Source organism: Schistocerca americana, chromosome 5 (genome assembly GCF_021461395.2).
Source record: "Schistocerca americana isolate TAMUIC-IGC-003095 chromosome 5, iqSchAmer2.1, whole genome shotgun sequence".
Classification (NCBI taxonomy): Eukaryota; Metazoa; Arthropoda; class Insecta; order Orthoptera; family Acrididae; genus Schistocerca; species Schistocerca americana.
The window spans coordinates 666,261,958-666,288,064 of record NC_060123.1 but is presented as its reverse complement, the minus strand read 5'-3'; the positions used below and the strand labels follow the sequence as shown (position 1 = coordinate 666,288,064).

At 43.9% G+C, this 26,107-nt stretch overlaps 1 long non-coding RNA gene and 1 other non-coding gene across 2 annotated transcripts in view; one reads left to right on the top strand and one right to left on the bottom strand.

The window, feature by feature from the left end:
• Nucleotides 1–10,877: 10,877 nt before the first annotated feature.
• LOC124616730 overlaps nt 10,878–26,107 on the bottom strand; it is a 36,631-nt gene continuing 21,401 nt past the window's right edge. The window contains exons 2-3 of the long non-coding RNA XR_006979874.1: nt 23,535–23,638; nt 10,878–11,074 (exon numbers count right to left, since the gene is read on the bottom strand). This is a non-coding gene — a long non-coding RNA (uncharacterized LOC124616730). The remainder of the gene's footprint in view (nt 11,075–23,534; nt 23,639–26,107) is intronic.
• On the top strand, nt 12,815–12,889 carry Trnal-caa. The gene has a single exon. It is a non-coding gene; the product is annotated as a tRNA-Leu (tRNA).

Sequence of the window (26,107 nt, the reverse complement as noted above, 5' to 3'; positions counted from 1 at the left end):
CAGTTTCTTCAGTTTCAACCGACAGTTCATAACCAATAGATTGTGGTCAGAGTCCACATCTGCCCCTGGAAATGTCTTACAATTTAAAACCTGGTTCCTAAATCTCTGTCTTGCCATTATATAATCTGTCTGAAACCTGTCTTACATGTAAACAATTCTTGAACCAAGTGTTAGCTATGATTAAGTTATGCTCTGTGCAAAGTTCTACCAGGCGGCTTCCTTTTTCATTTCTTAGCCCCAATCCATATTCTCCTACTACGTTTCCTTCTCTTCCTTTTCCTACTATCGAATTCCAGTCACCCATGACTATTAAATTTTCGTCTCCCTTCACTATCTGAATAATTTATTTTATCTCATCATACGTTTCTTCAATTTCTTCGTTTATCTGCAGTGCTAGTTGGCATATAAACTTGTACTACTCTAGTAGGCGTGGGCTTCGTGTCTATCTTGGCCACAATAATGCGTTCACTATGCTGTTTGTAGTAGCTTACCCGCACTCATATTTTTTTATTCATTATTAAACCTACTCCTGCATTACCCCTATTTGATTTTGTATTTATAACCCTGTATTCACCTGACCAAAAGTCTTGTTCCTCCTGCCACCGAACTTCACTAATTCCCACTATATCTAACTTTAATCTATCCATTTCCCTTTTTAAATTTTCTAACCTACCTGCCCGATTAAGGGATCTGACATTCCACGCTCCGATCCGTAGAACGCCAGTTTTCTTTCTCCTGATAACGACCTCGTCTTGAGTAGTCCCCGCCCGGAGATCCGAATGGGGGACTATTTTACCTCCGGAATATTTTACCCAAGAGGACACCATCATCATTTAACCATACAGTAAAGCTGCATGCCCTTGGGAAAAATTATGGCTGTAGTTTCCCCTTGCTTTCAGTCGTTCGCAGTACCAGAACAGCAAGGCCGTTTTGGTTAGTGTTACAAGACCAGATCAGTCAATCATCCAGACTGTTACCCCTGCAACTACTGAGAAGGCTGCTGCCCCTCTTCAGGAACCACACGTTTGTCTGGTCTCTCAACAGATACCCCTCCGTTGTGGTTGCACCTACGGTACGACTATCTGCATCACTGAGGCACGCAAGCCTCCCCACCAACGGCAAGGTCTATGGTTCATGGGATCTTTTAATAACAATAATTTCCTTTAATAACAAATTTCTGTTGTTAACACGTTGCGTCTCGCAAATCTGAAACAACTATATGCTTAGTTTACACCTTTGGTCAATAGAAAATGAATTTTATCATTATATCTTTGCCTAATGGATGCTCTTTGCATTGTAAACAAAAACACCGAGTGTAAAGCACATAAGAGGCGCTCAAACTGACATTGGGAATAGTGTGAAGTGTGCGTCAGTGATTTATTTACTATATGTGCGCGTACATCTTTCTGGATAATTATAAGTACCAAAAGAAATCAAATCACTAGTCACTTGAATATATGTGAGTGAATACATCTGTTTCACCTTGTATCTAAATAAATGTAGGAAAATAAGCATGTTTTTATTAATGAAACAACATATAAATTTAATCTAAAGATTCAAATAATCTTATCCAGTACAGTTGCAGACGACATGCTGCTGACTAAATCATCAACGCGACTGAAAACGCTAGCCATTTGAAGATGGGAGTTTTAGTCCAAACTAATTATGATAACGAAATAATACATATTAAAAGTATCTGTGTTTGGTTGCCTTATTCCCCAAAATCATTAACGACCGCAGGGTTTGCAAGATCCAATATCGATAAAATAACACACATTTCCCTGTCAGTGTAGTATTATTTCAAGCGTTTAAAAAATATGACATTCTTAAACACATAATCCTATACAGTACTGCTATTTTCAATTAAATCTGCTACGGTTAATTTTTTCCCAAGAAACTGTGGCAGTCCCGACGGCGCCTAGTCTGTAGAAGGTATAAACAGCCTCTCTTCGATATAGTAACACGGATTGAGTCAGTGCTTTACTCCCAGAAGATTGTTAGTATTGATGTTTTTGAAACATTATTTGGGTTCCTGCATTTATTTTCATAATATCACACTAAAAATGCAATCATTATTTTCGATGCGAAACTGTGAACTCAACTTTCTTGAGTTACCTAGTGAATTACTTACCAGTGTGTGTCCTTCTCATACGCACAATCTCAGTTTGAGCAGCTATTTATAATACACGGATTTTGTTCTACGATTTCTACTCATCTTCAGTGTAAGAGTGAGTTAACCACAAAAATGGCTGGCTCTGAGCACTATGGGACTTAACATCTGTGGTCATCAGTCCCCTAGAACTTGTAACTAATTAAACCTAACTAACCTAAGGACATCACACAACACACAGTCATCACGAGGCAGAGAAAATCCCTGACCCCGCCGGGAATCGAACCCGGGAACCCGAGCGCGGGAAGCGAGAACGCTACCGCACGACCACGAGCTGCGGACTGAGTTTACTACGACATTTGTTTGGCATGTACTTTTCCTCCTGTAGAATGTTTTGTAAATAAAGGTCTCAGTAACTGCTCTTTCACTTCGGTATTTACAGACGAATCCCTTCATCCCTTTCATCATTATTAACGTCAACAAGAACCACATCCTCGACTCACTTGCAAATGCGACCCCTTCTCCTACCGTTCCCTTTGTACACAGTTTATTAAATACATCTGCGTTGTGAGGGAGCGATCTGCACATCGAACGGATTCATTCAATTCAAATCAAAGGCACTGTTTATGTTTAGCTCCAGCCCAGTGGCGTCTTACAGTTTTAACATTTCAAAATGTTAAAATGTGTGTGAAATCTTATTGGACTTAACTGCTAAGGTCATCAGTCCCTAAGCTTACACACTGCTTAACCTAAATTATCTTAAGGACAAACACACACACCCATGCCCGAGGGAGGACTCGAACCTCTGCCGGGACCAGCTGCACAGTCCATGACTACAGCGCCTTAGACCGCTTTTTTTAATTTTTTTTCGATTTTGTTTTTTTCTTATTATTATTTTTTTTTTAAGGGTGGGAGATGGATCTGGTAGTGGTCTGGCGGAGGCAAGGTGGGCACGGGTCGCAACCCGAGGCCTGGCGACGATGTCTCCCCCCTCCCATCCTGGGGATGTGGTACAAAGGATGCAGTTGGTGTATTATAGTGAATTTTTAAAAATTTTATTTATTATTAACTTTTGTTAATTTTTTTAATTTTTTTTAACAGTAAGGAACTGAAAAGTAGCAAGTGCACTCGTTGCGTCGAGTTAGGGACGCACATAACTAAAAACATGCTAATAGTTGTAGATAAAGGCATGAAGAAAGAGAGCAAAATGCGGGGCTAAGGAAACCATGAAACAACCGCTCGGCTAATCCTGCGCGACTTTAAATTTCAACCTAAGCTATACTTTGGCGTAAACTGCAGATCAGTCTGTCACCACAACAACCTGTATGAAGCCGCATATCCCAGCAACAGCCCCAGTCCCTGCAGAAATGTCGCACTGCAGAACTTTCATCCAGCTCAAACGGTTCAGCTCTCTGCTCGTGGCTTGTAAATACGTGAGATTGCTTCTCCTCTGCGACACTTGCAAGGATGAAGAGGATTGGCTTATTGTCTCGTGTTTTACAGCAGCAATCGCTTCTCAGGTGAAAAATCTGAGTAACATTTGCTACCAAATTTATGAAATTCTGCGCCCACGACGCCTTCAACCAGGGCATAAGTTTCACACCTTCTCAGTCATCTTTATGTTAATGCTTTGCAGTACAGAACTATTTTAAAAGTCGTTTCACAAAATGTAATGCTTTATGAATGCATGTACCAAGTCAATGATTGTTGTTTCGTTTTTCGTTTCTTTACGTCATTTCAGGTAGAATTACTGTCATCTTGTTTGCTGATATGTGTTGCTTGAATGACTATGGAGCTGAAATGTTATGTATAAATGGAAATGAAATAAGCGTATGGCATCGTTGGCTGGGAGGCCAGTTTCGGGTAAGTTCGGCCGCCAAGTACAAGTCTTATTTCAGTCGACGCCACATTCGGCGATTTGCGCGCCGGTGATGAGGATGAAATGATGAAAACGACACAACACCCAGTCGCCAAGCGGAGTGAATCTCCAACCCAGCCGGGAATCGAACCCGAGCCTACTTTCATGCAGACACGATATGTATATTTGTATCATTTCGGAAAGCAACTTTCTTTTAGATTGGAGGTATGAATTAGAAAACGCATTCAGTCACAACTTTTCGTGCTTTATTAACTACACGATGCATTTCGGACCTGTGGGTCCATCATCAGGTGTAAATCGTCTTAATACGTACTTTATTATTTCTCTTGAATGAGATGAAATGCATATTCCTGTCACGAAAAGATTTGATGTTAGTTAAGTCAAACGGGGGAAATATGTGCGAAATAGTAGAAAAGATGAACAGTGTAAACTTACCAAATAATCCAAGAGAAGTGTTTTTAACGTTTTAGCACCAGCATACATTCTTTTCTCCATCGTTTTCGTATATATCACTTCATTCAAGAGGCACATTCGCATACACATGTTGGTAAACACTTCACAGATGTTTCTGTACACGGTGTGGTCAAAGATGAATTTATTCGTAGTGCTAAAGATGTAATTATTAAACAATTGATATATAAAGGAAACAATTGACATATGCAGGAAATGACCTTAGAATAGGTCTTTAAAATTACTGAAATAGCTGTGGCTTGCGAAATCTGTTTGTTCATTTAACATGGATTCTAGTTTTTTGATTTTGTTTAGTAATTATATCTTTAGCACTATGAACAAATTCATCTTTGATCACACCATGTACAAAAACATCTGTGAAATGTGTACAAACATCTAAGTGCGAGCTTGCCTCTTGAATGAAGTGATACGTACGAAAACTATGGAGAAAAGAATGTATGCTTGTGCTAAAACGTTAAAAACACTTCTCTTGGATTATCTGGTAAGTTTACACCATCTTTTCCTCTATTTTACACATATTTTCCGCTTTTTACTTAAGAGATTCATAACCTAACATCAAACCTTTTCGTGGCGGGAATATGTATTTCACCTCACTCAAGAGAAATAATAAAGCATGTATTACGACGATTTACACCCGATGATGGACCTACATGGTCCGAAATGCATTCTGTACTTGATAAAACACGAAAAGTTGTGACTGAATGCGTTTTGTAATTCACAGCTTCAATATTTTATGTACAGTCATGTTTGAAGCTGCGAAATATGGATAAAATTTAAAAAAGAAACTTTTTGTAATTCGTAATATCTTCAGCACGTCTTCAATGTAAAGAATCCTTTGTATCATCAACTAAACTCTGGATCACGGGGTTCCGAATTTGATTCCCGGCCGGGATGGGGATTTTCTCTACCCGGGAACTGGATGTTTGTGTTGTCCTCATCATTCCATCATCATTCGTGAAAGTGGCTAGATTCCACTACGTAAAAATTGGGATTTTGTACGGACGCTGATAACCGCGCAGTTCAGCGCCCCACAAACTAAAACATCATCGCCATCATCATCATCAGCTGTTGGTTCTCGACGAAAACACGACACTGTCAGAATGTGTGCGGATCTCTCGTTGGTTTTATGCCAGTCTCTGAATAATTCATATGTGACTTACCGTTGGAATATGTCATCTGTTCATTATACGCGTGCGTAGGAAGCGCTTGAATTCGAGGTGGTGACTGGGTATTTAGTTTCCTTGCGTGTATCTGTTGAACGCATTGAGGAGTTTATTTTAACCATGCAAATATTGTACTGTTCCGTAGAATGATAAAATTTTGAGACATGTGTATCTGTATTGCCCGTTACTCGATGTGACTTTCTTTTAACTGTCACTTGTGTGTTGTTATTAAGTATTGTTTCTGTTATATTCAGAAATTCAAAATGTAGATTTACACAGTTCGTCCAAAAAGTTCCGAAGTTGATTTTTATTCCTGGCGTTAAAGTGATGTCAGCGCAGAATCTTGAACTAAAAACTACAAACAACAGATATGCATTTGACCAGTCAGTTGTGAGCAGGAAGTGTTAAGCTGTGGCCTTGCGGCAATAGTGCGTCAACGTTGTTGTGACACGTATCGCAATAGAGCAACACCTCTAAATTAAGTTTCCCAGATATTCTCCAGGAAATTTTGAGGAAGAGAAAAGTGTGTGCAAAGTTTGTCCGGCACACTTTGACTCCCGAGCAAAGCCAACGACGCGTGGACTCCTGGACCACTACGAACCCACCACCAAAACAGAAAGTGCATTCACATGAAATATCAAAGCTGTGACGACAGAACTGCCAATGTGACACACGAGTTCAACGGCATCCCAGAAAGGGACTCTCTTGACAGTGTCCCGTGGTTCTATGAAGGTTCTGTGCCTTGTACTCAAGTGGTGGGGGGGGGGGGGGGGGGGGGGAGACTATCTATAACACCTGAAGCATTAAAACCACTACCTTATCTATTGTGTATTTTATTACCCAAATCTTATAACTTTATGAAATGACGGAGTATTATCAAAATGTACCTTCACGGATTTTATTTCGACTATGAGAACTGTCTGTGTCTCAGATTGACTTTGTTCTGATGTATGCCACATGTGGTCACGACAGACTTGTACATAGTGCGACCACTTACATAAAAGATTGCACTCTATCATTCATATTTGTGTCCACGGTTCAAGCTAAGTACGCTCTAATAGCAAGATTACAGGTAAGTCATAAATTATCGTCTTGTTCGACATAGGTGTTATAACGTCTCACACGTGGTCAGTTACGAGACAATTAAAGCAGAAGTATGGGAGAGTTTCACGCAATAAGGAACTTTATACTGTATTTGTTGTTTTTAAAGGACGATGGAGCAATTCTCTTGTCCTCCATTGTTTCATCGATAGTTGTTTCTGGTGGGATTCGAGGATTAACTATTTCTTTAATGGTTAGGAGCTTGTGTTTCGTTGCGCACAGTTGTAAAATATAGATTTCATGAGACGAAATTTGGGGATGACCAATTTCTAAGGGTAGTATCATGTAGTCCGTTGCGCTTAACTTTTGATGTATAGCAGAGAGAGAGAGAAAGGAAATGTGAGTATTCTCCCTGATGTAAGTTTAATCGCAATGTTAACATTTTTAGTCATATCTGTACAGACAGGGTGTCAATGGAATGACTTTCAATGAACCCGTCCACTTAACAGCTCAAAGATTGAACATGGGAATAGTTTCCCAGTATAACTTTTAAACTCCAATAATGAAGCTGGATCGACATCACTGGGGGAAGCAATAGGGCAGAGCGTTTGTCACGAAATGTTCATCGCAGCCTGTACTCGGTTAACTGTTTGAGGCATAATGATATGAAAGCGACACTACCTGTTCAATATTTTATAAGGAAGCAAAGAGGTAATATACATTCAATAATAATGTCACATAGTTTTACCACTTCCGTTAGTGGCGTGATGACACCTCATATTACTGAACGAGGTGGCGCAGTGATTAGCACACTAGACTCGCATTCGGGAGGACGACGGTTCAATACCGTGTCCGACCATCCTGATTTAGGTTTTGCGGCTTTTCCTCAAATCGCTTCAGGCAAATGCCGGGATGGTTCCTTTGAAAGGTCACAGCCGACTTCCTTCACCGTCCTTCCCTAATCCGATGAGGCCGATGACCTCGCTGTTTGTTCTCTTCCCCCAAACAATTTAACCCTACACCTCATATTCCAAGTGCCACTGAAAGCGGCAAGTGACAGGACTTTTCTTTCTTTTCGTTTTGTAGCCACTTGAGCTACATTGTACTAGGTTTTCTCATTGTGTGGTGCTTCTGGAAAGTATCATTATGGAATACACAAGTTATGTTTTCGCTATTATTGTTTGGTTGCCTGACTCGTGCTATTTCAGATAGTAAATTCACTTTATCGCCACGCAGATTGAAGACTTTTGCCAAAAACTTTTTTGTAATCTAAAAACCCAACGATCATCGAAGCGTCGAGAAGATACAGTTGAATGTCAATGTAACTTCGCACATGTACACACCATCGGTGGCTATGTACAGTAGATGTTCAGAATTGCAGTTCTCTGTGACATTAAGAATGGTCACTAGAGATAGTTAGTGTTGTTTAGTGTTATCACGTCTGGTAGGGCACAAAAGTGGCTTGAATAGCGTCAGATGTTCTGAGAACCCTGTGAAGGACACGGAAATGACGAGACCGTGTTATCAGCACTCGACAGAATTTGAAAGGGGGCTGGCCGCTTGGTCGAATCGTGTAATATCGGGAACTGTGCGGCATTCGGATGTGACAGTGGGCCAGTGTTGGTTTGCATGGGAACGTCAATATTCGATGTGAAAGTTCCATGTCTGACCATCACAAAGGAGGTTCACTGCATTGTGCACCTAGCACATCATAACTCATTCACATCTATGCCTGACATCCGAGAACAAGAAATGGACTCCCTGCAACATTGTGCGTCCTCTCGCACCGTCAGTCAGAGAGTATCAGCAGACGCATTACGGGGTTATCGTCCCACGGGCATCCTGCTGTTAACACCACAACACAAGCGGCTGCGGTTGGAGTGCTGCCGTGACTGGGGAGCATGGACTGCCGATGTTCAAAAATGGTTCAAATGGCTCTGAGCACTATGGGACTTAACTGCTGTGGTCATCAGTCCCCTAGAACTTAGAACTGCTTAAACCTAACTAACCTAAGGACATCACACACATCCATGCCCGAGGCAGGATTCGAACCTGCGACCGTAGCGGTCACGCGGTTCCAGACTGAAGCGCCTTTAACCGCACGGCCACACCGGCCGGCTACTGCCGATGTATGGCGTCTGATTGTTTTCAGCGATGAACCATCGTCGGCAAGCATAGCGGCGACCTGGGGAGAGCCGCACTTTTCCTGTGTCTTGCAGAGGCGCAGCGGTGTTACCCCTGGCGTTCTGATGTGAGGAGCTGTCGGGCCTGACTTTAAGTGGCGGCTGGTTGTGACAGGGAATACTGACGACACAACGGTACGTCACAGACATCCTGACCTCACACGTTACCTCACATATGACAGTATCCTACTGTCACTTACCAATAGGAGAATGCTCGTCCACACATGGCACCTGTCTCTACGACCTGTCAACGTGGTACTTAGGTACCCCCTTGGGCCCGAAGATCTCCAGAGCGGTTTCCAATAGATAGCCTTTAGGGCGGTGTGTGTGTGGCGGGGAGGGGGGGGGGGAACACATCAGCTTTATTACACTTCCCATCTGAATCGGCGCTAATGCATCCAGGCCAGACGAGTGCAACACCATATTGATACGTGGGCTCACACTCCCAAGGTCTTTGTAAATTTTACTTGACTTTTTTGATGTTAATTACATCATTTACCCTCTGAACACGTGAAGTTTCAATCTTTCCTTCTCTTCTTCTGGGTGCTTCACTTCTTTGTCAGGCAGTATATGATTTGATGCCAACAGAAATATCTGTGTTCTTATTCCCTACGCATTAATTCTTGGGATCCTTTTCCTCACTTGTATGTTGTGTACAAGACAAAGTGACCGCTGTATCTTTTGTCCCAGAATTACTTGTAGCAACATAGTTCGAGAGCCTTTGTTGAACTTGGAGGGTATCGGTATGAAAAATTCAAGTTCAAGATTTGATACGGTCTTTGGTTTCTTGATAATACAGATAGTGATCCTGATTACAAAGCAGAAAGTTCCCAAGAATCATGTGCTTCGCTAGAAGAGCGTAGTAGTGCCGCATATGAGTATGATTCTGCCGTAGTAATCAGCTACATAGCACATCAGTCAGACCCTAAAATCACTCAGAAAAACGGTGGAGGTAAAGAGGTACAAACCGCATGTACCGCAAGATGCACGTCTGTAACGTTTCGCCGGCCGAAGTGGCCGTGCGGTTAAAGGCACTGCAGTCTGGAACCGCAAGACCGCTACGATCGCAGGTTCGAATCCTGCCTCGGGCATGGATGTTTGTGATGTCCTTAGGTTAGTTATGTTTAACTAGTTCTAAGTTCTAGGGGACTAATGACTTCAGCAGTTGAGTCCCATAGTGCTCAGAGCCATTTGAACCATTTTTTTGTAACGTTTCAATCACCTGTCAGAGTGGACGAAAATTTGTAAAACTTCGTGCAAGTTGCAGCATTAAAAAGTAAAGCAAGGACACAGGGGATTTATTCTAAATACAAGGTCTCACTCAAGAAGAGTTAATCAAATATTTTCACAAAACTAGGTAGAATGTAAATGTTTTCTAATATTTTTCTTATCGATTAATGTTAATTAACGAGGTTAGGTAAATGTATTTTATTGTTATTTAATTACGTCAGTAACGACTTCCGTAACACAATTAGAGATCCTTCTAAACGACTTACAGGCGTCCGAACTGAAGTCCTTAACTAACATGGCAGAAAAGCACCACGTATTTCCAAGAGTCTTAAGCAAACTAATCAAACGTTAATCCACTTTTCAGCCTTCTCTTTCCATAAACAATTCAAGGTTATCACGAAATGCCGTTTCAAACACATACCTTGAGGCTGCTGTTAAGTTCTTGCCGTATCCTTTGTCCCACCATTCACTAGTGCACTCTAGTCCATGTGAGCTTGGAAGGTGTGGAGGAAAACGCTTGAAATTTTGAATGGTCGTTTAGAAGTACGCAGATAACGCAGTCGATAACAAACTTCTGCAAGAGGCAGAATGCTCACGAGTCCATAATCGCAAGAGATACAGATTCTGAGGTGAAGGAGATCTGCTCTCAGATCGTTACATGTAAACGTATTTTGTAGTGCAGTCTCGTCTTCCAGTAGTATTCCAGAAGTAATTAAAATTTCATGAATAGTTAGAAATAAGTTATTGTAAAGGAACCACTAGCCCAGGAAACAAAGGTGACATAAAAAACATTTATGTTCTTAATTTGTGAAGATTTGTATTATTTTCATTTTATTTCTCTTTGCTTTTATTCTTAGGATGACTTTCAGTTGCTGTTACAATTTGTTAGAGGGACACACTTCGCTTTGCACCCTCCGTTGTCCTTATAGGAAATGCACCTAGTGTTCGTCTGGCATAAGGTGTATGCGCAAGCGTTTGGTTCGCACTGCTCTGCCACCTGCAACAGAAAAGAAACGTAAACCAGTGTTACAAAAGGTCGACCAGCAACCTGTCTCACTGACTACTCGGACGTTGCGCTTTACCAAGAGAAACATTGTGAAAAATGTAAAACACAAAAAGCTGAATATCTGTGAGATTTGACCAGAGAGAGACCTGCTGTATATCACTTTGTCTTATTAACAGAAGTGACATCAGGGTGAAAGCTAGCGCAGAAAATACACGTAACACACTCCACCACAGTACATGTATATTTATAAAGCACTGAACGGCTACCGCGCACAAAATTGCTCCATTTAACTGACGTTTTTGCGATAATTTTCGAGTTCTAGGAACTCGCTTTCAGGCATATCGGAAATGTAATGAACGAAATACTTAACTAGTGATTGACCTAAGTTGTACAGTACAGTTGACATTGAATTTTTAATGTTTTTGTGTGGAGTTTGGTTCTACCAATGCAGTTAATATTGTCTGATTATCTGAAGTTTCTTGTAACGTATGCGAAAAAAATACTGATTATTATACTATGCCCACAATTATCACGTTTGCCCTGTGATATTAACAGCCTTACGTAATGTTGATGTGACACCATTTGTTTGTATGCTGACTATTAGTGTGGCACGTTTAGGGACCACAGATGTGACTTCCCGTGTACTCTTGCCTTGTGCCAACATGCTAGTCAGTCTGGGAACCTTAGGGGTAGGATTATTAGAGGATGAGGAGTTGATACAAAGGAGAGCTTCCGGAAGGACCGGTGTTCGAGCCTCCGTACAGCCATTCAGATCCAGCTTTTCAGCGTTTTCCCTAATGTCGCGGTGTTTCCTTACAAGGGGACACAGTCGGTTTCCTTCCCCACCTTTCCTCAGTCCGGTCTTATGCTCCACGTCTAACTGTCCTCGTTAACGAAGGAACAATTTTCCTTCCTGCCAAAGAAGAGAAGAGCAGCGAGTGTCATCACAGTTTTGTTTGAAACATCCCCTTAGAATAATTAAGAATAACAGTGCTGGAAAAACTCTTACGTTATTTGATTTTCAAACAGCTGAGCAAAACTCAACGTACTCAGACAGTTTTCTCTTTACTTATTCTGATCATCACTAAACTGACACACAATATGTTTAGCGCAACGTAATCTGACTTTCAATAATCCCTACAAGGAAATGGCCCTGACTAACAATAACCTATACCTTTCATGAATCACTTACGTCACAAAAATCTTCGTTATTCGAACTACTGTAATATAGCGAGCGCCAATACTGCCAGCTAAATAAAAGATTCTAACTACTGAAGGCACTAACGTCTGACAGGCATAGTTAGCAAATGAAAGATTCTGATAGAGAACAAACAATGTTTCCAGAATGAGATTTTGACTCTGCAGCGGAGTGTGCGCTGATATTAAACTTCCTGGCAGATCAAAACTGTGTGCTAGACCGAGACTCGAACTCGAGACTTTCGCCTTTCGCGTGCAAGTGCTCTACCAACTGACCTATCCAAGCACGACTCACGCCGCCTCCTCACAGCTTTACTTCTGCCAGTACCTCGTCTCCTACCTTCCAAACTTTACTGAAGCTCTCCTGCGAACCTTGCAGAACTAGCACTCCTGAAAGAATGGATATTGCGGAGACATGGCTTAGCCACAGCCTAGGGGATGTTTCCAGAATGAGATTTTCACTCCGCAGCGGAGTGGAAGGTAGGAGACGAGGTACTGGCAGAAGTAAAGCTGTGAGGACGGGGCGTCAGTTGTGCTTGGGTAGCTCAGTTGGTAGAGCACTTGCCCGCAAAAGGCAAAGGTCCCGAGTTCGAGTCTCGGTCCGGCGCACAGATTTAATCTGCCAGGAAGTTTCAACAAACAATGTATTTACCTTACTAGCGTTCAAAAGTCATAATTTACATATAATTTTGTGACATCCAATTAAACAAATTTCCTTTTTCTGACGGACACACGTCTAGATCGTCCGCTCAAAACTCTGGCTCCTCTCTCGCCACATCCACCACTGCTGGCGGCTCACCTCCAACTGCACAACGCTACGCGCTGTTGACATCCAACTGCCCAACATTACAATAGCGAATATTCCAACAATGAGTCCAACCAGCCACAGACTGCACACAGCGCAGTCAGCGATTTTCATACAGAGCGCTACGTGGCGTTACCAACATAAGAACCTAAACAGCCTACTTCCATGTTTTGTTAGAGCGAGAATGTCACGAAGAACCTCGTGCAAATGATGTTAAAACAGAGGCATTGTGTCTCACTCAGAGGGGTTTACTATAAAATTTAAGAAACTGTACACTACAAAAGGAGTCAACCAACATGTCTCTTCCTTTCACCTATTGCTCTTGAAATAATCGTCATGATCGAAACAGTGCGCTATTCAGGAACGGGAAAGAGAAATGGCGGGAGGGCGGACGACGAATGTACAACGATAGTGGCACACCAAGGACCACCTACCAACAACCATAAAAATGTTTCAGGAGTGTAGCTGCAGATGTACTTTTTTATTATTATTTCTGTTACATTACATTCAAACTGTATTCCAGGACCTGGTGGAATTTTAAACGAGTTGTGGCTATCTCTCGTGTGAAGGGTGGGGGGGGGGGGGGGTGTAGGACGTCAGACGGGCCGACTTGGAGCAAGAGGGGCACCACAGGACATTTTAATTTCCACTGTCTATACTTTTACAAATAAATTCATAAAACTTTGCCAGCATGACCAGAAAGGATTCAGGATTCATATTCATTGCAGTAGAAGTTCAAAAAGAGCAACAAAATAATTTTTTTTTTTTAATGTGAAGTTTCATCATTTTTTCACTAACTATTGGCTGCATTTGTTGCTATAGGTACACTTTTCTTCATAAGTAAGAGAGATTCTCCGATGAATTTTGCACAGCATGCAAACCATACCTAAGGGTGTATGAAACTCTAGAATTTATTTAATTTATGAAAAACTGAATGAGCTGCTACATTTTGTACTTCATGTATAGAAAAAAAAGTGAAATTTTATAGTTAATTATCTCAATTGTTACCACAGTTTTAATAGATTTGTACCTATAGCAACAAATGCAGCCAATAGTAAGTGACAAAATGATGAAATTTCACATGTTAAAAAATTAATTTTGTAACTTTTTTGAACTTCCACTGCTATGAGTATGAACCCTGAACCTTTCTGGTCATGCTGGCAACGTTTTATGAAATTATTTGTAAAAGTATAGGCAGTGGAAATTAAAATGTCCTGTGGTGCCTCTCCTGCTCCAAGTCGGCCCGTCTAACGTCCTACCCCCCCCCCCCCCCCTTAATAGAGTGGTTTTGAGGAATGCTGAATCGTACAGCAGTCGATGCCAACTGATGTCACAAGTTGGTACTACGTTTCCTGGTACTCAGTGGTGTCGCTCAGTTTGTTTGAGGAATGGATAATCAGAGGGTCGTACGTAAGTCTCAAAAATGGATTCTTACATTTTTTTTTTGCTTGACAAGGGGATACTAAAAATGTGTTCAAATACAGAAAATGCGAGACTCACTTGTCGAAAAAAAGTGCAGTAATGTGTGAATAACAGCACTGTATCTTCGTTCAAAAACTTGATGACGAAAACAATAGCAACAGTGATACATGTCATATATCAGTCAGGCATTATATCTGTGAGGGAATCAATGACGAATAGTAACTCCTTTATATTGTACAGTGCCTGACAAAAAAAGTGAAGCACCTAGAAGAAATTGTCGGATTGTCAATATAACTTTGTACTTGTAGACACAATTGCCACGTATGTAAACGAACAGAGTTGCAGTTCTCTGTTATAAATAGAACGGCCAACAGTGCGCATTACTGTTGTTCGTGTGTGTGTGTGTGTGTGTGTGTGTGTGTGTGTGTGTGTGTGTGTTTGAGGTTTACGGGCGCTAAACAGCGGGGTCATCAGCGCCCAAACGCATAAAAACAGGAACACATGCAGTGAAGGGACTAAGACGAACAACGAACAAGGGGAACAGCTAAAAGACACAGACCTGACGCAGTTCCAAATCCTCACATACAGAGGCAAAACAAGAGAAGGAGTGCACTAAAAAGGAAAGGAAACACAAGGAAGGGAGGACAGAAACCGAAGGGAAACAAGGAGGTAGTCGTGACTGGTTGACCTCTTACCTAAAATCTGGGTGAGCCAGTCATCCAGCAGCACATTAAAAACCTCTCCCTAAAAGCCGCGGCAACAAATTGGACAGGACACAAAACCGTAAAACCTTAAACACAGACGTTGCGTCGTCTTTCAAAATAGAGGGCAAATCCGGTGGCAAAGAAACCACCGCCCTCTGGTCAGAGAATAAAAGACAGTCAAGTAAAATATGGCGGACAGTAATCTGGACGCCACAAGCACTGCAGAGGGGGGGATCCTCCCGCCGGAGTAAAAAACCATGTGTGAAGGGACTCTGCCCGATGCGGAGGCGAGTGAGGAGAACCTCATCCCGCCTGCAGGACTGGTAAGACGTACGCCATGGCCGCGTGGTGGCCTTGACCAGACGCAGCTTATTTTCACCGACTGCCAGCCACTCCTCTTCCCACTGACGCATAACGCGAAAACGCAGGAGGGTGGTAACAGCATGGAGGGGGACGGCACAGTCAACAACGTGAGGGAGGGAACATGCATCTTTGGCAGCCACATCCGCCAGCTCGTTTCCCCTAATACCCACGTGCCCCGGCACCCAGCAGAAGGAAAGATCCTTCCCCTGCCGCTGCAGGTGGAGTGGGGCATCATGGATGTTCTGGACGACCGTATCCGCTGGGTACAAGTGTTGCACGGTCTGAAGGGCACTCAGGGAGTCAGAACAGATGAGGAGCTTACGGCTGGGGACACATCGCATCTGCCCCAATGCCCGCAAGATCGCAAACAATTCGGCATCAAAGATGGTAAACGCCGCAGGAAGCCGTAACTTGACGAGTCGATCAGGGAAAACAACAGCACAACCAACAGAGTCCCCCTGTTTAGAGCCATCCGTAAATACTGGTACATGGTCGGGATGCTGGTTTAAAATATCAGAAAATAAGGAGGTAAAAACAAACGCAGGAGTGCAGCTCCTCCGGTACTCCGACAAGTCTAAAAGGACGCTGGGCCTCTGGAGCAACCAGGGAGGCAGGCGAGTAAAACCTTGTCGTTGGGGGGCCACACGCTCCACACCAAGGGACGCAAGCAAATGCTTGGCACGAATCCCAAATGGTCTCGTTGCCCTGGGACGACTGGAAAAGAGACGTTCCAGAGGCGGTCGGGCAACGGTAGGGTACGCAGGGGAGGTAGGACAGGCAAGGAATTGACACACCCGTCGCACCATGAGGAGTTTCCGCCGGATGGCGAGCGGCGGTTCCCCTGCCTCAGCACACAGGCTGGGGATGGGACTAGTACGGAAGGCACCAGTGGCCAGCCGGATACCCTCATGGTGTACTGCGTCAAGAATCTTCAGATACGAAGGCCTTGCTGACCCATACACGGTGCAACCATAGTCAAGACGCGATCGGACGAAAGCCCTATAAAACTGCAGCAGACGCGCCCGATCCGCTCCCCAGGACCGATGGCTCAGACACTTCAAAATATTCAGGGTCTTCAGGGCCCGCACCTTGAGGTCTTTAAGGTGAGGCAACCACGACAACTTTGAATCAAAAGTGAGGCCCAGGAACCGCACAGTGTCGCTAAAAGGAAGAATGGTGTCCCTCAGACGCAATTCAGGGGAGGTAAAAAGATGTCGAGAACGATTCAAATGAACACACACACACATTTGTCTACAGAAAAGGTAAAACCCGTCTTCGCAGTCCATGCCTCTAATCGCCGTATCGTAAGCTGCAACTGCCGACTAGCAGTGACAAGACTGGAGGAAGAACAGAAAACAGCAAAATCGTCCACAAACAAGGAGCATTGGGCAGGACTCCGGATAGTGGACGTGATACTGTTAATGGCGACGGCAAAGAGGGTGACACTTAAAACGCTTCCCTGAGGAACACCATTCACCTGCACATACAAATCAGATAGCACATTACCAACCCTATATCGAAAGAGGCGGTGAGAAAGAAAGGACCGAAGGAAGATGGGGAGACGGCCACGAAAACCCCACTCATGGAGTTGATTGAGGATATGGCGGCGCCAAGTAGTGTCATACGCCTTATGAATGTCAAAGAAGACACCGAGACAATGCTGGTTACGGAGGAAGGCCTGCTGGATGGCCGCCTCAAGCAGGGTCAAGTTGTCTATAGTTGAACGACATCTCCGAAAGCCACACTGCGAGGGGCTAAGGAGCTGCCTGGTTTCGAGCAGCCAAACCAGGCGACGGTTGACCATGCGTTCTAACGTCTTCCCGACACAGCTCGTCAAAGCAATACTTCGGTAACTGCTGGGATGCGTTCGGTCGTTCCCCGGTTTGAGGAGGGGGATCAAAATCGCCTCCTTCCACGAGTCAGGGTACGTGCCAGATAACCATATCATATTAAAAAAAGTCAGGAGAACTTCCTTGGAAGGCAGTAACAAGTGCTGCAGCATGCTGTACCGGATTTGATCATGGCCAGGCGCAGTATCATGAGCCTCAGACAGGGCCGAATCCAGTTCCCACATTGTGAAGGGGCAGTTGTAGGGTTCAGAATTTGGAGACCGGAAGTCCAAGTGACCCCTCTCGATGGCAGTGCGGTACCGGCAAAAATCCGGATCGCAGTTAATAGTAGCGGTAGAGTCCGCAAAATGCATGGCCAGTGTCTGGGCAATGTCTCTCGGCGCCGTGAGGAGACTTCCCTGATGCAGCAATGCCATGACAGGTAGCTGGCCGAGTTTCCCGGAAATTCTCCTGATGGCTTCCCATACTTTCGTAGAACTAGTGGAGCGGGAGATGGAGTTCAAGAACGATTGCCAGGACCGTCGTTTGCTCTCTTTAACCACTCGCCGCGCCCTGGCCCTTGCCACCCGAAAGGCCGCAAGATTGTCAGCTGAGGGACGGCACCTGAAGCGGCGCAGAGCTGCACGGCGGGCTCGGATAGCTGAGCGGCACTCAGTGGTCCACCAAGGGACAGGACGCCTCTTGGGATGACCGGATGACCGTGGGATTGACAATTCAGCAGCATGGGAGATCACGGCTGTAACATGGTCTACCCATTCGTGGACGCTGGCACGGTGTTCCAAAACAGCCAGTTGGCTGAAAAGTGTCCAGTCAGCCCTGCAGAGGTGCCACCGGGGCGGTACCGGAAATGCCATAGCCACATCCAGGAGGCGAATCCAAAGGGGAAAGTGGTCACTAGAATGGAGGTCAGCAGCAACCTCCCACAGAGCAGAATCCACGAGTGCTGGAGAGCAAAAGGAAAGGTCAATAGCTGATGACGACCCAGAAGCAGTACAGAAATGAGTGGGAGCACCAGAGTTGAGGATGCACAGTGCTTCAGACATCATGAGGCTTTCCAGAATGCGACCCCTGGGGCAAGTAGTCGAAGAGCCCCATAAGACATTATGAGCATTGAAGTCCCCCAGAAGAAGAAATGGGTGGGGGAGTTGGCTAATAAGGTCTGCGAGAGCCTCAGAGTCTATCGCATCCTGAGGTGGTAAATAAAGTGAACAGACTGTGAGCCTCCGACCCACAAGAAGGTCAACTGCAACTGCTTGCAAGTCTCTAACGAGAGGGAGCTCAGAGGAGGGGTGCATGTCACGGACAAAAACCGCAACACCACCCTTTGCCCTTTCCCCCGTCAGATCATCTTTCCGATAGACGGTATAGCCCCGTAAAGAAGGAGCATCAGTGGCCCGAAAGTGTGTCTCTTGGAGACATAAGCACAAAGGGAACTCTCGTACAAGGAGCTGTAATTCGGCCACATGCGTCCTGAACCCATTCAGGTTCCACTGTAATATGGGAGCCAGTGATCAGGGGGGCTGAACTCTCACCCTGCCTCTGTGCTTTGGAGGAGAGCCCGTACTGGCCGGAGATTTATTCCTGGGGCGAGAAGAGCGCCCCTGGTCGACGTCAATGTCCATCAGCTCCGATGACGACCCACGGGAGACATCAGACAGTACGATGGCCTCGTCATCGGACCGACCCTGACTAGTCTCCTCAGGTGGCAAAACCTTCAGCTTCGGCGTCTTCGTCTTGGGGGGCTTAGAAGGCAGAGCCTTGTCAACAGGTGGAGCATTACACGCCTGGGCAGAAGGCCCCATATGGGGAGAGGGAGGAAGTACCCCAATGTCAGCAACCACAGCCTTGTCCGACGTGGCGGGGAGAGCCGCAGGTTGCAAAACAACCGCAGCAGCACAAGTGCACTGGCAAATGCAGGTATTAGTGCTAACACTAGCAACCTCCGTTTGCGTAGCAACAGTGGCCATTTGTACCGGTTTTTTCAGAACGGAAGCGAAAGATGTAGTAAACACAGGAGGTTGCATGGCCTTAAAGAGCTTCTTGGCCTCACCATAGGGGATGCGCTTAGATGTTTTAATCTCCTGTATCTTCCGTTCGTCGAGATAGATGGGGCAGACCCGGCTCCAGACAGGGTGACTCCCAGAGCAATTCACGCACTTCACAGGTGATGAACAATCAGCTCCTTCATGGGCAGGCTGACCACATTTACCACAAGTGGCTATCCCATTGCACCCCAACGTAGTATGCCCAAAGCGCTGACATTTAAAGCAGCACATTGGGTTGGGGAAATATGGCCTTACTGGCAAACGTAAGAACCCCGCTTTAACATGCTCTGGGAGTCGTGGGCAACTGCACGTGAGAATAAACGAGTCGGATTTGACTAGGTCCCCATCGACTCGTTTCATAATATGCTGCACGTCAACAATACCTTCATCAGCCCATTCAGATTTTAACTCGTCTGTGGGGATATCCACCAGGTCCCTACATGTCACAACACCCTTACTGTAGTTCAGAGTGGAGTGAAGCTCGGTCTCGATAGCGTACTCACCGAGACAGGTTGCTTTCCGAAGAGAAGCGACTTGACGGGAACTAGATGTCTCAACTAACAGAGTCCCATTGCGCAGTCGCTTCACAGATTTAAGTGTTCCTGCAATTCCCTCAAGACCCTTGTGGATGTAAAAGGGAGAAACCCTCTCAAAGCTACCCTCCTTCCGTTTAATAATCAAAAACACATTCTGATTATCAGCATGTGCTCTGTTACGACAGTCTGACAAATCTCGATCAACACTAGGCGCTGGAGGACTCGCAGCACGAAGTCGCTTCTTCGATGGGGTGTGTTTTCCTACCAGTGGCCCACCCAAGCCACTGGTAGGGGGAAATGTAGAGGTCGAAGGGTCCATTGCGGTCCCACGAGCAGCTAGGGAACTAAAGGTCCGCTCAGACAGGGCCCCGCATGCCTGAGTAAGCCTAATACAACTGGGGTGCGGCAGGTGCCCCAGAGGTTGCCCGCTTGCGACTGTTCCACCCCAACAGCCATGCATCTCATAGGCGCGGAGCACACCGGAAGATTGAGGGGTTTTTAGAGAGGTCGGCCTTCCTCGCAATCCAGGCGGTCAAGCCAAGATTACCATTCCCCACAGCACACAACATTCCACCGCCGCGCCATACGGTGGTCGCTGAAGCATGTCCGGGGGTTACGGTGACAGGAGACTGGCGGCGCCGACCAGTCCCCAGCTCAGGACCCCGGGGTCGCCAAGCCCGTACTCAGCAAATGAATGCTGAGCCCCTGGGGGCTACTGTTGTTCGTGTTTAGTGTTGTTACCAGTCCTGTGAGAGCTAGAAGGGGCGCGAACAGCGTCTGACACTGAGAGCTCACAATGAAGGAGATGCTACGTAGTTGTGTGAGACAGCGTTATCAGCAACTGGCAGAGTAGTAGACTTGCCTCCCGGTGTCGTACGCCGGGAGACGTGACTAAGTTTCGGCTGAATAGGCTACAGATGCGATTCATAATTACCAGCCTTAGAAGATACATAGCAGTGAACCAAAACAGTTCTCCCCAGAACTACTTGCGGGATACTCTGCGGCTCTTACAACTAAAGGTAGAACGAATAAGGGGAGCAAAAGGTGATAATCTGACTCAAATATCAACTGAAAATGACGTCGATATTACTATAGGAAACTCACTGCTCAGATAAAATCAAGCTTCATACCACCTGTAAGATATCTGGCTATACGTTAGTTGCTGCCACACATCACTCAAGCTATGTATCTGCAACGTCTATCGAGAATGACGAATGTAACAGATGTTCTAACAAAAACAGAAAATTACATCTATACCATCAGGCTGAAAGTCGCCAACACAGAGATTGTGAACATCCACAAGACTCCCGGCACAATCATGGGTATAAGAAGGTGGTCAAAGTATCCAACACCTGGTAGCAGTAACTGGAGACTTCAACAGGCATAACACAGAATGGGGCTACAGAACTACGGATGAAGATGGCTTGATGGTATCCGAATGGGCTGAAATGGAACGTCTTCTCTTGTTATTCGACGGGAAGGACAAGTGAACATTCCACTCAGATAGATGGGCTCAAAAAAGCAATTCAGACCTCGGTTTTTGTTATCACTCACAACAGAGAACTACCGCTACAAAGCAGCAGGAAGGTGCACGCGATTTTCCGAGAAGCTACGACAGACCTGTTCTGGTGAATGTTGGACTCCAAATCCCAATAGCCAGGACTGCACCAGAGCCACAACGGAACAAGTGGGAAAAGTTCTCAGAAGAGGTTGACTATACTATCCACTTTATTATCCCTAAAGCTAGGCATTATGACCGCTTTGACAGACTAATTCATTCCATTGCCAGAAAACAGCTTCCAAGAAGCTATATGGAGAACTACATCCCCGGATGGAATCCTAGATGCCAGCAATTGTATGAAGAATTTCAGTGACTCAAGACACCGATGTAGCACATGAGCAGATCTCTCTTCTAGACTCAATTAGGCAAAACAGACTGAGGGATCTAATAGAAACATGCCTTTCCAACACTCAGGCAAGAAAGTATGGAACGTAATATAAAGTTGCTAGTGCCACAAGAGCTAACAACACCTTACCAGACAAAATAAATCCTAACGAAATAGTAGCTAGGATTTTCAATGAAATAAGAACGCCAAGAAACAAAAACAAGCAGAAAGTCAAAGGAGTGAAACACGAGCTAAATTCTAAAATTTCTCAAGCACAGCCATCCCAATTTGCACAAAAAATCTCTACAGCCAAAGATGCTGCAGCCTTAGACACCTTCAAACCTTGTAAAGCTGCTGGGTTTGATGGCATATATCCTGAGTTCCTTAAACATGCTGGTCAAAGTGCAGTGCAGCGCCTAGCTGCACTGTTTAACGATGTCTTCTTAATAAGCAGACTGCTTTTTAAGAGAAACACTTTGTGTTGATTCTGACGCTGCGTGATGTCAGGTATTCTGGAATGAAAAACACTTTGTGACTGACTCCACAACAAGATCCTATTTTTTCTTCAACAGAAAAAAAATAGCTCTGAGCACTATGGGACTTAACGTCTGAGGTCATCAGTCCCCTAGAACTTAGAACTACTTAAACCTAACTAACCTAAGGACATCACACACATCCATGCCCGAGGCACCGAGCGAGGTGGCGCAGTGGTTAGCACACTGGACTCGCATTCGGGAGGACGACGGTTCAATCCCGTCTCCGGGCATCCTGATTTAGGTTTTCCGTGATTTCCCTAAATCGCTTCAGGCAAATGCCGGGATGGTTCCTTTGAAAGGGCACGGCCGATTTCCTTCCTCATCCTTCCCTCACCCGAGCTTGCGCTCCGTCTCTAATGACCTCGTTGTCGACGGGACGTTAAACACTAATCTCCTCCTCCTCCTCCTCCTCCTCCTGCCCGAGGCAGGATTCGAACCTGCGACCGTAGAGGTCGCGCGGTTCCAGACTGTAGCGCCTAGAACCGCTCGGTTTTCATCATCGCCAGACCCACATTGCCCTTAGTAGGTCTGTGGCATCCAAACATATAATTCTGCATCCATGCCCGGTCCTGCTTCGAAAACAAGCACTTTAGATATCCGTAAAGTTAGTGAAGCAGGGAGAACTGGCAGACCAGGGAATGTGGAAGAATAGAAGAACGATTAATGTCGAACGTCCGTTTGACAACACTATCATTAGAGACATAGCACGCGCTCAGATTGGAAGAGGATGAAGAAGAAAATCCTCTGTGCACTGTTAAATGAATCTTCCAGGAATTTGTCGTAAAAGGTTATGGGAAGTCACGGAACCAAAAATCTAGATGATCAGGCAGCGCTGTGAACAGTCATGTCCCAGAATACGAGTTCATTCCAGCCACCCTTATTTAGTATTTCTGCTTTTTCCCTAAATCGCTAAAAACCGTGCCGAGGTTGGTTCCTTACAGAAGTACACGACCCATTTCCTCCCGTATCTCCAAACACTCGCCGTCTCCTATACGCAAAGCCCTTCGTTTCATTTCATTTCGCATGCGTTCGGAAATATTAAAGATATTCTGTTTTGCAATGTTTTAATGCGAGGATTAAGTTATTATAATGGTAATAATTCCTCACCGCAGTTGAAGGCAGTACAACAGCAACCAGCAGCACGGCCAAGATGAAACAACTCATCGACTTCCTTTCCATGTTGATACACCAGAAGCAGCGTTTGCAACTATCTGTAAGAAAAAGATGCCATACGTTTCTGAGAGACCTTTCAGAGACATGAGATTCAAGTGACTCAGAGACAGATACAATAACAATCTGCAGGTGCATTTCGTATTTCACTGGAACTGTAGTGTTTCTGTAAGCACATATCATTTCATTTTAAATAGTCTTTGCAATTTTTCAATACGTCAAACTTGCTTGCAACTACCATAAAGTGGATCATACCATAAAGTGGATACCACCATAAAGTGGATGCTTTTGATGATCTGACATAGTGAACGGCAAGTCAGAAAGTGCTGATACGACAAACGGACCGTAACTATATTCCTTTGGTCTCATTCTGTTACTTGCAGCTATTTCAATAGCAATATAGAATAGACATTATAAATTGTAGAATCAGTTGTAGTCTCCTTGCAATGGAGTTCATTGTAAGGATCTTCCTCATTAATTGTTGAGTATACCTGATAAATATTTACGATACATTTCATTGTTAGATATTTGTTTCCCATGTCTTCAATGGGAATGTTTTCATCTTTTTAGTTTTGTGAATTGAACTGTAAATATTGAACTGCTGCATTCATTTATGACATACTCATAATAAGGTTCGTCCATCTGATATAAACTAAAGCACACGAGCATTGCTAAATAGGGCGCAACCTTTCCGAATGGCAATTTATCGTTCCAGATACCATTATTATTCAACTGACCTTCCAGTACCCTCATTTTGGTATTATTGTTCTCCGTTACAGATACGTTATCCTTTTGAATCCTTCTGATTTTTTCCAATCGAAGGAAAGAAATTAGTATCAGTCTCAAACTGAATATGTTACAAATAAGATCTTACGATGATTGCCGCTCCTTCACTTCAGTCTAAACTCTAAAGGCTTAAAACCGCTTTCCATAACAAAAGGAAAATTCCACCACTTTTCCTACTCTTTCTTTAGTTCATACGTATATAATGTCGTCGTCCTGTACCATTACTGTGGATGATGTATAAACTGACATATGGAGGATCGTTTTCAGGTTTATCAAGAGCTTTCAGTGTAAATTTCGTCAAGGTGCAGCTACATGTTTACTCAAAAACAATACATACAAAGCAAATTGGTAATACACATCGCTGCTTCTTCCTGTAAGATTATTTACAAACTGCTAGTGTTTCGTTACGCAACATCCATCTGTCAAATAATTTTCGTTGCTTGTCTCGTTTAAAGTTCAATGTTTTTTTGGACGACTAGGGGGCTTCACTGAAACAAGAGAATTACATATACGATGATGAGCGGCAAGGAAAGGGCTGTTGAATGTACATGCACAATTTATAATTAACTCCAATACAGTCACAAATAAAGGCACACGTAAGTAAATATTATTTAAAGTCTGAGTCAGAATAGATATAATCGCTTGCTCAAAATCACGCATCTTAATACAAAGGGGCCGAAGTTGAAGTACATGGTTCTCTTAACCAAATATCACTTAGGTCTTTTCAGATAATTTTTCTTGTGCTATAATCATATACTGATGGCCCCATTTTTCAAGGAAAAATTTTTTACCAATGACGAGCTGAATTTTATGAAGCCTAGTAGAAATCTGAGATAGCAATATATGTAAACATACAAGTGGCATGGCGTAAACATCTGAAAATTCAAACTGTTTGGTGTTATGTGTGGTTTTCCTTGTTGTGGAGATACATGAGCGCATTGTAGAACTTTCAGTCTCAGGATCATATTTTCATTACCTGACTCAACGGAAATAATCACCAAGACTCTGATAAAAGAAAAAATACCAGCATTTGTAATTACACAGACACACAGCGCAACTGTAGGTGTATATTTACAAGGAATTGACATGCGTAGTGTTCGAAACTAAGTGGTCAGCAAAAAAACAAACGTGGACGAAACATCAGTGTAAAGATTAAAACCTATTTTTCTGCAAATGAACTCACGTCATTGTTACACTCTTTATGAGATTACACCTACAATGTCCTTACAAAGAATATTATTTGTGACACAAAGTACCAAAATCTTGCCAACAGTGGCATTTCTTGTAATTTATTTCAACGACTTCGTTTGAAACTGTGACGTTAGGCAGTCTGCTTTGTTTCCTTTAGTATCCTACTTGCGACTTGTAAATTAAATTGTGGTGAATAATATTATTTTTATTTTTCTCAATTGTAATATTATGGCACAGTAAGTGTAAGTAGTTGGTCGGTGTAAAAGCAAGACAGTAATATTAAGAAATAAGGTTTGCCTTCCAGAGTACTTCGAATATTCTTCTTAATGGTGGGCATAGCAGTGACATTCAGCTATCAGAGAAATTATTTTTCAAAAATCTGTGCAGTGCATACTCCCAACACAGTAAGAATATGTAATGGAAAGTGTGTTAGGAACTTGTTAAGCCCAATAGGACAGCAAAAACGTACTAGCCCCTCATAAAGTAGTTGCACAGCAAGAGTTACACTACTGAGCACATTCTTTGCCAACTAT